Genomic DNA, 12,052 nt, shown 5'->3' with positions numbered 1-12,052 from the left:
GGAAATCACAGCAATACTGTGATATCAGACATTGGTTTTCGGACTACTGAGTGCGGCATTTTGTCATTTTGGTTTTTTTTTTAAACCAGAGGTGACCATATTTGGACAGGAGGGTGGAGCTGTGGAGGTTCTCGTTTTTATTGGTTTCTTTTCTTTTTTAAAAATATATATTATCAATAAACCAAGTCACTGAAAAACACAATTTAATGACACCTCACTGAGTTACAGATTTACAACTTTTTTTCTGAGGGTGTGTGTGGAAACAATCATGTAAGCACAGTTGGCACTAGATGTCAGTATCTTACAGAACGTGGTCCTATTATTGCCCAATACTACAGGTCAGAGTCCAGAGTTGCTGAGGCAGATATTTCAATCTCAGAATGCAGTGTGGGGAGAGGCAGAGTGCTCTCAGGAGTGTGTGCAGACAGGCAGAGGAGAGAAAGAAAGGACTGGAGCAAGGAGTTACAGAGTAAAAGTTATGCTGCGGTGAACTCAGTGACACTGCAGCCACTGAGCAGCCAGATTAAAGATGGAGGAAGAGAGAAACAGTCAGTAGGAGAGGATATTTTCTTTTGATCACTTTGTGGGACTTTTTGGGATCTGATTGTTTATTGTAACAGGATTAAATATTACGATACAGGCATTAAAAGAGGTGGCTGTGGCTCAGGAGGAAAAGCGGATCATCCAGTCATTGCAGGATCTGTAGTTCGATACCTGGCACCTCCAGTCTGCATGTCAAAGTGTCCTTGGTCAAACTACTGACCCCAAAACACACACAGCGTGACAGTCTCACAGCAGGTGGTGCTTTATGTAGCAGCCTCGACCACCAGAAAGCAAAGAAGTATATTTCCCAAAATATTAAACTTCTATGGTACCATGTTGCCTCAGAGTAATGTACACAATTTTAACTGTTTATACTCATACAGTACACCCTCAACTATGTTTCAATACTGTTTAAAACAAAATCAGCCAGGGCCCTAAAGCAACCAACAGCTCTGTTTATATTGTAACGTGACTTTCTGGAGGCCATGTTTTCCAGGGCTTTCCTCGCATGGTTTGACTCCAACTCTCCACATAAATGGTCTGAAAACATCTTTTTTAATAAATCATTTTACAATCTGGAAAAGATCTGATTCACAACCGAAGCAGCACTGTATATTAAGAGAAACCTAGATTAGATCAAGGTGTTTATGATTAATATTCTGGCAGAAATTCGGAACGTTCATGTTTAGTATTAGTTTAGTTTAGAAGATTATTCAGTTTAGTTTTAGTTTTAGTTTAGTTTAGAAGATTATTCAGAAAACATTAGAAGATTATTCAGAAAACAAACAGAAGTCGGAGGAAGTATTCACTTCCTCCGACTTCTGTTTGTTTTCTGAATATATTTGATGAGCATTCAGGTGTTGTTTTTCTTGCTTATACTTTATTTTGTTCTTCTATTTTGTTGGCATGTTTGAAATAAAGATCTAACTAAATTAGTCTATTATATGACCAAAAAAAAAAACCCAAAACACTTTTTTTTTTTTCAACCAACTGGCATCATCACATTTACATAGAGAGTACTACAAAGCGTGTGTGAGGACGTCTGTAACCTCTGCTGTTGTATAAGAGTTGCCCCAACATCCCAGATGTACACAAGTGTAGGTTTACAGCATGAAGTGTCATATGTTCCTCAGTAGAGCTGTTTCATACTGGAAAAACTACAATAACGCTCTTCACTGGAGGAAGAACTTTATTAAGCTGGACAAATTTTTAACTCAACAACAGTTTCAAACTCTTTTGAGTTTTTTACAATAAATATTGCTGTTTGTCTTAATGTGTCTGCTTTTTCTTGGTGATGTATTTTTGTTTAACTTTTCTTTTTGTTGTATTTATGGTTTTTTTAGAGTGTTGATTTTACACTTTTTATGTCTCCACATTGGTGATAGCTGTGGCTGGAGGCACTATGTCTTCGAGTTGTCTGTCCCATTCTTGTGAGCTTGATATCTCAAGAAGTCCTTGAGGGGTTTTCTTCAAATTTGGCACAAACATCCATTTAGACTCAAGGATGACTTGTTTTGAATTTGGTGGTCAACTGTGACCTTGCATCCATCTCATTCTTGGTACAATGGTAAAATTATGATGATTTGATTGATGTTGAGCAAGTTGTGCAATTTATAAAAGATTTCGCTGAAAGACTGGATAGAATAGATGAGTCAGGGCTCCCAGGAAAGTTGAAGTGGTGGTGTCAATCTATGAAGTCCCAGTATCTGTTGTGGAAAGAATGGAAAGGGTGGTTAGTTCATATATTAGGAAGTGGTTAGGCACTCCCAGGTGTCTAAGCAGTATGGCATTATATGGGAAAGGGATACTTCAGCTGCCAGTATCTAGCTCAACAGAGGAGTTTAAGTGCACCAAGGTTAGGGCAGAGTTGTTGTTAGCCAGGAGTAAGGATGTAATAGTTAGGAGTGTGGTTCCAAATCCTTCCAGGGGGAGAAAATGGAGCCCAAGAGCGGCAGTTCAGGACGCAGATGCTGCTCTTAGGCATGCAGAGATAGTAGGTAATGTTCAGTTTGGCCGGGGAGGCTTGGGGCTTGGGCCAGGCAAACCGGTGTGGAATACAGCAGGCCCCAATGATAGAAGAAAACTGGTAGTGGAACGGCTACGTAGGCAGGAGGAGACTATAAGGGGAGCTAAGGCAGTGGCTCAGGCTAAACAGGGTCAGTGGTTGAATTGGCAAAGTGTAGAGAGGAGGAAGCTTAGCTGGAGGGACCTGTGGAGTATGCAGGCGAGCCGCATTAGATTTCTGATAGGGGCTACATATGATGTGTTGCCAACCACCCAGAACTTGAAGCTCTGGGTAAATGGTGACCCATCATGCCCATTGTGTTCAGGTACTGCAATGTTAAGACATATTTTGTCAAGCCACAAAATTAGTTTACCACAGGGCCGGTATACATGGCGACATAATCAGATGTTGAGAAGCTTAGCTGCAGGTATTGAGGGGAGAAGACAAGAGCACAAGAGCATCGAACATAGGCATTCTCCACTTTTTTCCCCATTTTTCTATCCCGGCTCAGTGCCTCATGGTCCTTCTGTCCACCCTCCCACAAACCCCCTCTACAAGGGACAACCTAGTTGTTAGTGTGGAAAGCAAGAAAATAATAATAGTACCAAAAGTAAATAAATAAGTACATAAATAAAAATACATTTTAAATAAGTAAATAGGAGAAAGTAACTTAGTAAGTAAAACAGAATGTGCATACACAAATAGACATAAAATACAAGTGCAGTATAAAAAGTAGAATAGGCTTAGAGTTTTAAAAAGAATAATGATAGTAATAATAATAACAATAATAATAATAGTAATAGTAATAATAATAATAATAATAATAATAAAAAAATAAAATAAATAAATAAATAAATAAATAAATAAATAAATAAATAAATAAATAAATAAATAAATAAATAAATAAATAAATAAATAAAATAAAATAAATAAATGACTATAGAGGCCAGGACTACTGGTACACCACCTATTATGGCCCCCACCTCCATACAGGTGCATGAGATGAAGGCGGGGGACAGGACAGGATGGGACGAGCGGCAAACAGGTAGCAGTTCATCAAATAGTTGGCAAGACAACAGACAGGATTGGAACATAGCATTACTGAGAAAGTTCTCCTGCAGGAAGTCGATCTAAATAGCTAATCAGTGGTTGCCAATGAGAGTAAAATCTATCAGATGACCCTCTCAAAGAAAATTAGATTTTTCCAGTTTTAGGAAGGACATAGTATCACCTATCCAGGATTTAAAAGATGGGGGTAGGGATGATTTCCACTGTAATAAAATTCTCCTGCGTGCAATTAGTGAGGTGAAGGCGGTTACATTCATTTGGGTTCTTGTCATAGTGTAACTGTCCTCCGGTCTCCCAAAAATAGCTATGTGGGGGGATGGTGAAATCTGGATCTGTAGTATTTCAGAGACCATTTTAAAGAATGATTCCCAAAATCCAACCAGTCTGGGGCACAGCCAAAACATGTGCGTTAAGTCACATGGGGAGAGTGAGCATCTACTACATCTATCCTCTACTGTATCTGGGTAAATTTTGGAAAGTTTGGCTTTGCTATAATGAACCCTGTGTAGCACTTTAAACTGAATTAGGCTAAGCCGAGCGCAAGAGGACGATGAGTTCACAGCTTCTAAAGCCTTCCCCCAGAACTGATCAGAAAGGTTAATCTGCAATTCGCTTTCCCAGTCTGCTTTAATCTTCTCAACCATGCATTTGCTAGTTGGCAAAACAAGTTCATATAAATACGAGATATGTCCCTTAGACAGAGTGTCAGCAGATAGTATATGATCTAAGCCACTGGGAGGCAGGATTTGAGGAAATGTTGGTGAGTGTGTCCTCACAAAGTCCCGCAATTGAAAGTATCTGAAAAAGTCAGACTGGTTTAGCCCATAAGTGGCACGTAATTGATTGAAACTAGCGAAAGACCCATCCACATACAGGTTCTCCAAACATCGTAGGCCCCTTTCAGTGAGAGATGCGAACCTTGGATCAATACTAGCTGGTAAAAAGAGGTGATTATTACAGATAGGGGTGGACTGTGGGAGAGTGGACCACTTAAAATGCCGCCTTATTTGTGCCCATATCTTCAAAGTGGCAGTAACAATAGGGTTAGCCGTGTACTGTGAGAAAGGGGTGGGTAAGGTGCTACATGCCAGAGCCTGTGGTGAAGAAGAGATACAAGAGGCAGTCTCAAGTTGGCACCAGCTGCTCTGTGGGGAGGTGAACCATAGCAGCAGCCTATGCATATTTGCAGCCCAATAATAACATTGGAAATTGGGTAAGCCCAGTCCTCCCAATGATCTACTCCGCTGTAGAAAGGTTCTACAGGCTCTAGGGTTCTTGCCCGCCCATATGAATGTGGAGATAATGGAGTCGACGGTCTTAAAAAATGATCTGGGTAGGAAGACGGGAATACATTGAAAAACATATAAGTACCTTGGTAATACATTCATCTTAATTGTCTGTACCCTCCCCGCCAAAGAGAGGGGCAAGTGGCCCCACTTTTGTAGGTCTGTCTTAATTTTCTCTGTTAGGGTTGTAAAATTCGGTTCTTTTAAGGTGCGAATGGACCGGGTAATAAAAACTCCTAAGTATTTGAACCCCAGTGTAGAGAAGTGAAATGGAATAGAAGATGTTGACATTGATAAGGCTGCTTGGTTAATGGGGAAGCATTCACTTTTTTGAGTGTTCAACTTGTACCCAGAGAATGTCTCAAAGGAGTTCAGAATTGACATTATATGTGGTATACTAGATTCTGGGTCACGCACAAACAGGAGTAGATCGTCTGCATATAACGAAACTTTATGTTCCCTTCCCCACCTCTGGATACCCAGGAATCTTGTTTCGGATTTCAGCGCTATTGAAAGTGGCTCGATGGCAATTGCAAATAAAAGTGGGGAGAGCGGACACCCCTGCCGTGTACCATGGGAGAGCGGGAAAAATTTAGAACGATGAGTATTTGTGCATACAGATGCCTGAGGGGAAGTATAGAGCAAACGAATCCAGGAAACAAAGCTGTCCCCGAAGCCGAACCTTCTCAGTGTGGAGAACAGGTAAGTCCACTCCACCCTGTCGAAGGCCTTCTCGGCATCAAGGGATATAACTACTTCTGAATCTGAGGGAGAAGACTGAGTGTGGATGACGTTGAGTAGCCTTCGTATATTTGTGAATGAGTGTCGCTGCCTAATAAACCCTGTCTGGTCTTCAGATATGATTGAGGATACGATAGATTCTAAACGGTGGGCAAATACCTTGGCAAGAATTTTAACATCGACTGATAAAAGCGATATTGGACGGTACGATGAACAATTAAGGGGATCTTTGCCTTTCTTAAGGATTAAAGAAATAGAAGCCTGTGCAAGAGTGGGTGGCAAGGCGCCCTGCTGGTGCGATTGTTGAAATGTCTCTAGCAATAGTGGAGCCAATTTCTTTGAAAATTTTTTGTAAAATTCCACTGGAAACCCGTCAGGCCCAGGGGATTTTCTGTTGTGCATCGATCTAATTGCTTCTGTAATCTCTGAAAGTTTTAAGGGGCTATCAAGTAGTTGCTGATCCTCTGATGATATTTTTGGGATGTCTATCTGCGCAAAGAATTGTGACATTTGAATCCCATTGCTCGGGGACTCTGAAGTGTAAAGCTGGGAGTAGAATTCCCTGAAGGCATGGTTAATCCCACCAGGGTCAGAGGTAATTGTACCTGTGTTATTACGAATTTGTGTTATCTGGTTTGAAGCGTTCCTAGATTTCAGCTGTTGGGCAAGCAGGCGGCCGGCTTTATCCCCCGATTCGTAAAACATGCCTCGAGAATGTAGTAATAATTTTTCAGCCTCTTTTGTTGACAAAAGGTCAAGTTCAGTTTTAAGTTTCAATCTCTCCTTATAAAGATCGGGTGACTGGTTGATTGAATGTTGGGCATCTATATTGGCAATAGAGTCTTCTAATTCCTTCTGCCGTACTCTGCGGCACCTGCTAGCATGAGCTGTGTAAGAGATAATTTTGCCTCTGATAAAAGCCTTCAAAGTTTCCCATAGCAACGTAGGAGGTGTGTCTTCTGTTTTATTAGTCTCCAGAAAAAAGTCAATGGCTTCAGAGATCTGTTTTCAGAAGTCAGAGTTGGATAATAAAAGGGTATCAAAGCGCCAAGATCTGAAGCTCTTATGTTTCAATCCAAATCGGAGATCGAGAATTACAGAAGAATGATCTGATGCAGCTATTGACGAATATTGAGTGGAGACTATGGAAGAGATGAAAGTCTTGTCAGTGAGGAAATAGTCGATGCGCGAGTAGGTCCGGTGTACATGCGAGAGGAAAGAGTATTGCTTTGCCGAAGGGTTCAAAAACCGCCATGGGTCAATGTACCCGTATTGTTCCATGAAAGCAGAGAGAGTCCGAGCCATTTTGGAAGGTACTGTATTTTTGGGGCTAGATTTATCGAGCAGGGGATCTATGACACAGTTCATATCTCCTCCCATTATTAATGCGTGAGAGTTTAAGTTTGGGAGAGAGGATAAAAAAGTTTTCATAAAAGCATGGTCATCCCAATAAGGGGCATAAACTGAGACAAGAATGACGGGTTTCTGGTATAGTGTGCCAGACACAATAATATAGCGCCATTCAGATTCATGGAGACATCTTCAGGGGTAAAAAGAACATTTTTCCTAATTAGTATGGCTGCACCCCTTGTTTTCTGGTTGAATCTTGAATGAAATATCTGCCCTATCCAGGGTCTACAAAGCCTCTGGTGATCAGTGTTAAGTAAATGTGTCTCTTGAAGAAGCATTATATCTGCTTTTAGGCTCTGAATGTGTGAGAAGATCTTTGTGCGCTTAATTGCTGCATTCATGCCACCAACATTCAACGAGATAATCCTTACCACCTGTCCGCCGCCCGCCCCTGCGTTAGTCGTGCTAGTCATAGCATGATACGTGGTGTATGTTGCCTCGAATCAGTAATACAATAAGAGTAACCTGGCAAAACAGTAAAGGAAAATTATAGCAAGTAAATAAAACAAACAAACAAAAAGTTAAAGAAAAATGATGAAAAAGACAAAAGTTCAAGTCAAAGCAGTAAATGAAGTTGTCCTACCTAACCGTTTCTGCCCTTCCCATTCCGTCCCACCCCACCTCCCATCCTCCCTCCCTTTTAATCCCATGGTACCTACATAGCACCTTTTTCCCAAGCACATTGGCACTCTCTAACTAACCTTAGTCTAGTCTCCCACCATTTCACAAAGTCTCGGTTCCCATGTGTGGCTACTGTAACCCCATTATTAGCATGAACTAGAAACAGTGTCTTATTATTATGTTAACAACGTTATATAACAGTGAAGCAATTTAGTTGAATGTATAACGCCTCATGAGGGCAGTATTAACATGACTGCATAGTAATAGAGCCTTACCGGAACAAATGAAGAATTTAAATAAAATAAATAAATGAATAAATTTAAAAAAAGAGAAAAAAGAAAAAAAAAATAAAATACATATGCATACACATACATAGACACACATACACATACGCAGACATGCACACATACATACACGCACATACACAGACATGCACACATACATATGAGGGAAAAAAAAAATGGTTGGGCATTGCTGTAGAGAAAAATATTTGAGGAAATTATTAAGTAATTACATGTAGGATGCCTTAAAATTGTCACGTGGATGGAGAAAAATGACTGAAAGTAAAATAAAAAAAAAAAAAAGGGAGAGGGAGAGGCTCTTTAACAGATTTTTGCTTCATGAGGTGCAGAGATAGTGGCATGGTAATATTTAATTCCACCATGTTGCTTTAAACTAGCCATCAACAAATATTCCTGTATAATCAGACATGTAATAAAACAGTCTCAACAGAAAATCACTGAAACAACAACTCCTGAATGAACTTAATCTTAACAGTGAACATGTATGACGCCAAACAGCATCAGTAAAGTTGGCTCTTAACAGCCAGCCCCATCCACTTATCTTATAAGTCGCCCTAAACAGAATACAGATAAGTGTCCGAGGTGTTTACCTGTTAGGGCTTCCATACATAAGAGTTCCCTGTGGTTTTAATATAAAGGGTGAGACCGGGTAATTCACCAACCGTGACCATTCTCAGTCTTCGTCTTCGGTTCGTGGCATGTCAGGATGAGTTGGCGATTCCCGTTGATAAGAGTCCACGAAGCCGGAGGCTTCTGCGGGAGATGAGAATCCTTTACGAGACCCATCTTTCAGCGTGATCATTAGCCTAGCTGGGAACAGCAGAGATGGCTTCAGACCCAGATTGTAAAGGCTCGACATGACTTCACGGTATCTTGTGCGCTGCTGAAGGACCTCAGGAGTGTAGTCCTCGAAGATCCAGATTGGCTTCCCATGGAACTGAAGTTTACCGCGCTGTTTGCGAGCCTCTCGGATGACCAGCGCTCTCGTTTGGTAGAGGTGAAAGCGGATGATGACAGCCCGTGGCTTTCCTCCTGGAGGCGGCCTGGCAGTGAGTGCTCTATGTGCCCTATCCAGCTCAGGGGGAGACTGCAATGTTTGTCTGCCAAATATCTCAACAAGTAGATCCGAAAAGAAGGCCGTAGGTCGGGGACCCTCGATAGACTCCGGTAAGCCGATGATTCTTATGTTATTCCTCCGGCTCCGGCCCTCTAGATCAGCTGCCTTAGCTGCTAGCTTGGTGTTGCTATCGGCTAGCGCCGCACACTTCTTCTCCAGCATGCCCATCCTCTGTTCCAAAATGTTAGCGCTGGTCTCAACTGAAGCGATGCGTCGGTCGTGGTCTTCTACGGTGGCCTCGGTTTGAACCAGTTTCTCCTCCAGAGACGTGAAAGCCTTTTTAAACTCGGCTGAAATCGCCGCCCTGTGTTTCTCTAGCAGGCTGGCTATGCTAGCGACACACGGGCTACCACATGCGGCAGGAGTGTAGTCTTTTTTAGCGTCGTCTTTTTTTCGTGTTTTTAGCTGTTTTAGAAGTCATCTTGTCGATTTACTCACTTGCTTGTCGACACGGAGTATTTTGAAGCTTCGGGGTGTTGGAAGCGTAGTGTTCTTTAAAAAGAGAGCGGGAGAGCGAGACTAGTGCAGCCACTACATACCGGATCTCGACTGGAACTTAGTCTGTATTAATTTAAGGCCTGACATAGTGCTGTGGTCGGTGAGTCAACGGATCGTTTATTTCATTGAGCTAACAGTCTCTTGGGAAGCCTCAGTGGAAGAAGCCTATGAAAAGAAGAAACTGAGGTACACAGATTTACAGGCAGAAGCTGAGCAGAAAGGATGGAAAGCTAGGGTTCGCCCAGTTGAAGTGGGATGTAGGGGATTTGTAGCTGGATCAGCTATCTCTCTCCTGGGGGAACTAAGAGTAAGGGGACAAAGTTTGAGGAAGACAGTGAGGGAAATGTCAGATGAGGCACTTCAATCCAGTCAATGGATTTGGATTAGGAGAAACAATGGTAGTTGGGGACCAGCAGGGGGATCCACTGAATGGACAACTCCTTGAGATCAGGTGGAGAAATCCACTAATCAGTCCTCTCAGGAGAAAATCCAGGAAGTGTGAGGGTATTTAAGAATGGGAATGGCCTGTTTGAGTCTCTGTGTGAGACCATGCTGCCATCCAAGTAAGTGTGTAAGTTGATCCAATTCACCCTTATTTCCCTTAGCTTGAGTCTTGTATGTGAGTTGTAGTATATTGGCAATTGTGATGCATGTGCTAGGGAAGGCAGCATCAGCATAGTCACTACCTGGAGTCTGCATAAATAGAGCCTGGGTCTGTTGAAGGTGGTATTGCTGTTTGGGCTGTGATAGCCATGTGATAGCCAGCCTAGCTAGCTTAGTTAGCTCAGTTTAGCCTCCTGGGGGATAGCCATGTGTTAGCTTAGCTTAGCTTTGTATCTGTGGTAGCCTGTGGTATCTGTCTGTAGGCTGTGATAGCCATGTGATAACTAGTCTAGCTAGCATAGCTTAGCCTTACCCTTGTATCTGTGATAGCCATGTTATAGTGTAGCTTAGCCTTGTAACTGTGATAGCTTTATAGTAGTTTAGCTTGCATCTGTGAGAGCTTTGTAGTAGTTTAGCTTAGCCTTGTATCTGTGATAGCCAGGTGGTACTGCCACTACCTGGAGCTCACATAAACAGAGCCTGGGTCTGTTGAAGGTGGCAGGGCTGTTTGGGTTGTATAGGAGCAGTGAGGGCTGGCACTAGGGGAGTGGCTTTGGGACGCCAGAGTTCACTGCCTAGCCTCCTGGAGGTGTTGTGGGACCAACTAGGTGAAACACTGATGAAAGGAGGTTCCCACCTGATGACCCCAAAGATGTGTTAGTCTTCACTGCTCTCTGACCTTTATATTAAGCCATAATAGCTGATTGGTGACCCTAGTTTCTTTAGTGTGTATATTCCCTGAGCACAAGTTTCTTGTGCTCAATTGAAATCCCCATCCATGTGACGGGGAGGAGGGAGAGGTGGCAGAGATTTCGGCCCGATCTGGTAGGGGTGGTTTTGAGTCCGTTCAGACCTGCCACCCTGGCTCTGCTTCCTCTTTCCCTTTTTTCCCCTTTCTTTTTCCCTTTCTCTCTGGCATTCATATTTAAGTCATAATTGGTGATCAGTGACCCTAGGATCCTCTCTGAGTGCTTATCCTTTTCTGAGCACAAATTTCTTGTGTTTTAGTTGAATTCGTAAATGCAATATCTCAAAAACACCCTGTGGGTATTTTTTCATATTTGGCACAAACATTCACTTGGACTGAAGGATGAACATAGCAGAAACCTCCAAGGCTGAAAGTGAAGCAAATGCAGAAAAAAATACTGTAGTTCCTCTAATGTCCACTAGAGGCTGCCCCCAAAACAGAATCAACCCCTACAGACCCCCATGTTAAAATGTACAACTTTACAGCAGAAATAAACATGTTTACAACCTGGTACAGCCTAGTTGTTGAGTCCACTGGCAAACTTGTGCATATACTTTCTATAGATCGTGGGGTTTTGCAAACTAAATAAATACACTGGATATAGACACAGAAATGCTCAGCTTGCTCAGTCTTGTTATGAATAAGAACAACAACGAAAAACAAAACAAAACATTGTTTTCCATATACAGATTTAGCTATTACATCCACAAACTTTACCTGTTTTTTCAAGCTAGTAGCTCTGTGTCACGGCACAGCTTAAGGAGAACGCCTGAGAATGCCAAACATTTCCAGTAACTCAAGAGAATGGCAAAGTCCAAAAGTCAAAATAAATGAAAAAAGGATAGATAATTTCCAAAATTCACAACATATTATTATCTAACGAAATATTCTACTTTGTTCTGCTTCTTGATGCCGTTTAACCTCTCAAAGACAACTTTTTCATGCGTCCACAATCATTTAGCCTCACTTTAGCATTTCCCATCATGCCTAGATCTAAACTGTGAGGTTTTCAGTTTGCGGTCGAGATTGCTGTTTTTATGTTCATACATGCAAATATATATAGATACTTATAATGTGTCTGTTCAGAACATGGTGGTTTATGCTATTTTT

Source organism: Plectropomus leopardus, chromosome 17, assembly GCF_026936395.1.
Source record: "Plectropomus leopardus strain MGB_pleo_1.0 chromosome 17, ASM2693639v1, whole genome shotgun sequence".
Taxonomy (NCBI): domain Eukaryota; kingdom Metazoa; phylum Chordata; class Actinopteri; order Perciformes; family Serranidae; genus Plectropomus; species Plectropomus leopardus.
The sequence above is the reverse complement of the archived record's forward strand: the minus strand, read 5'-3'. Positions refer to the sequence as shown.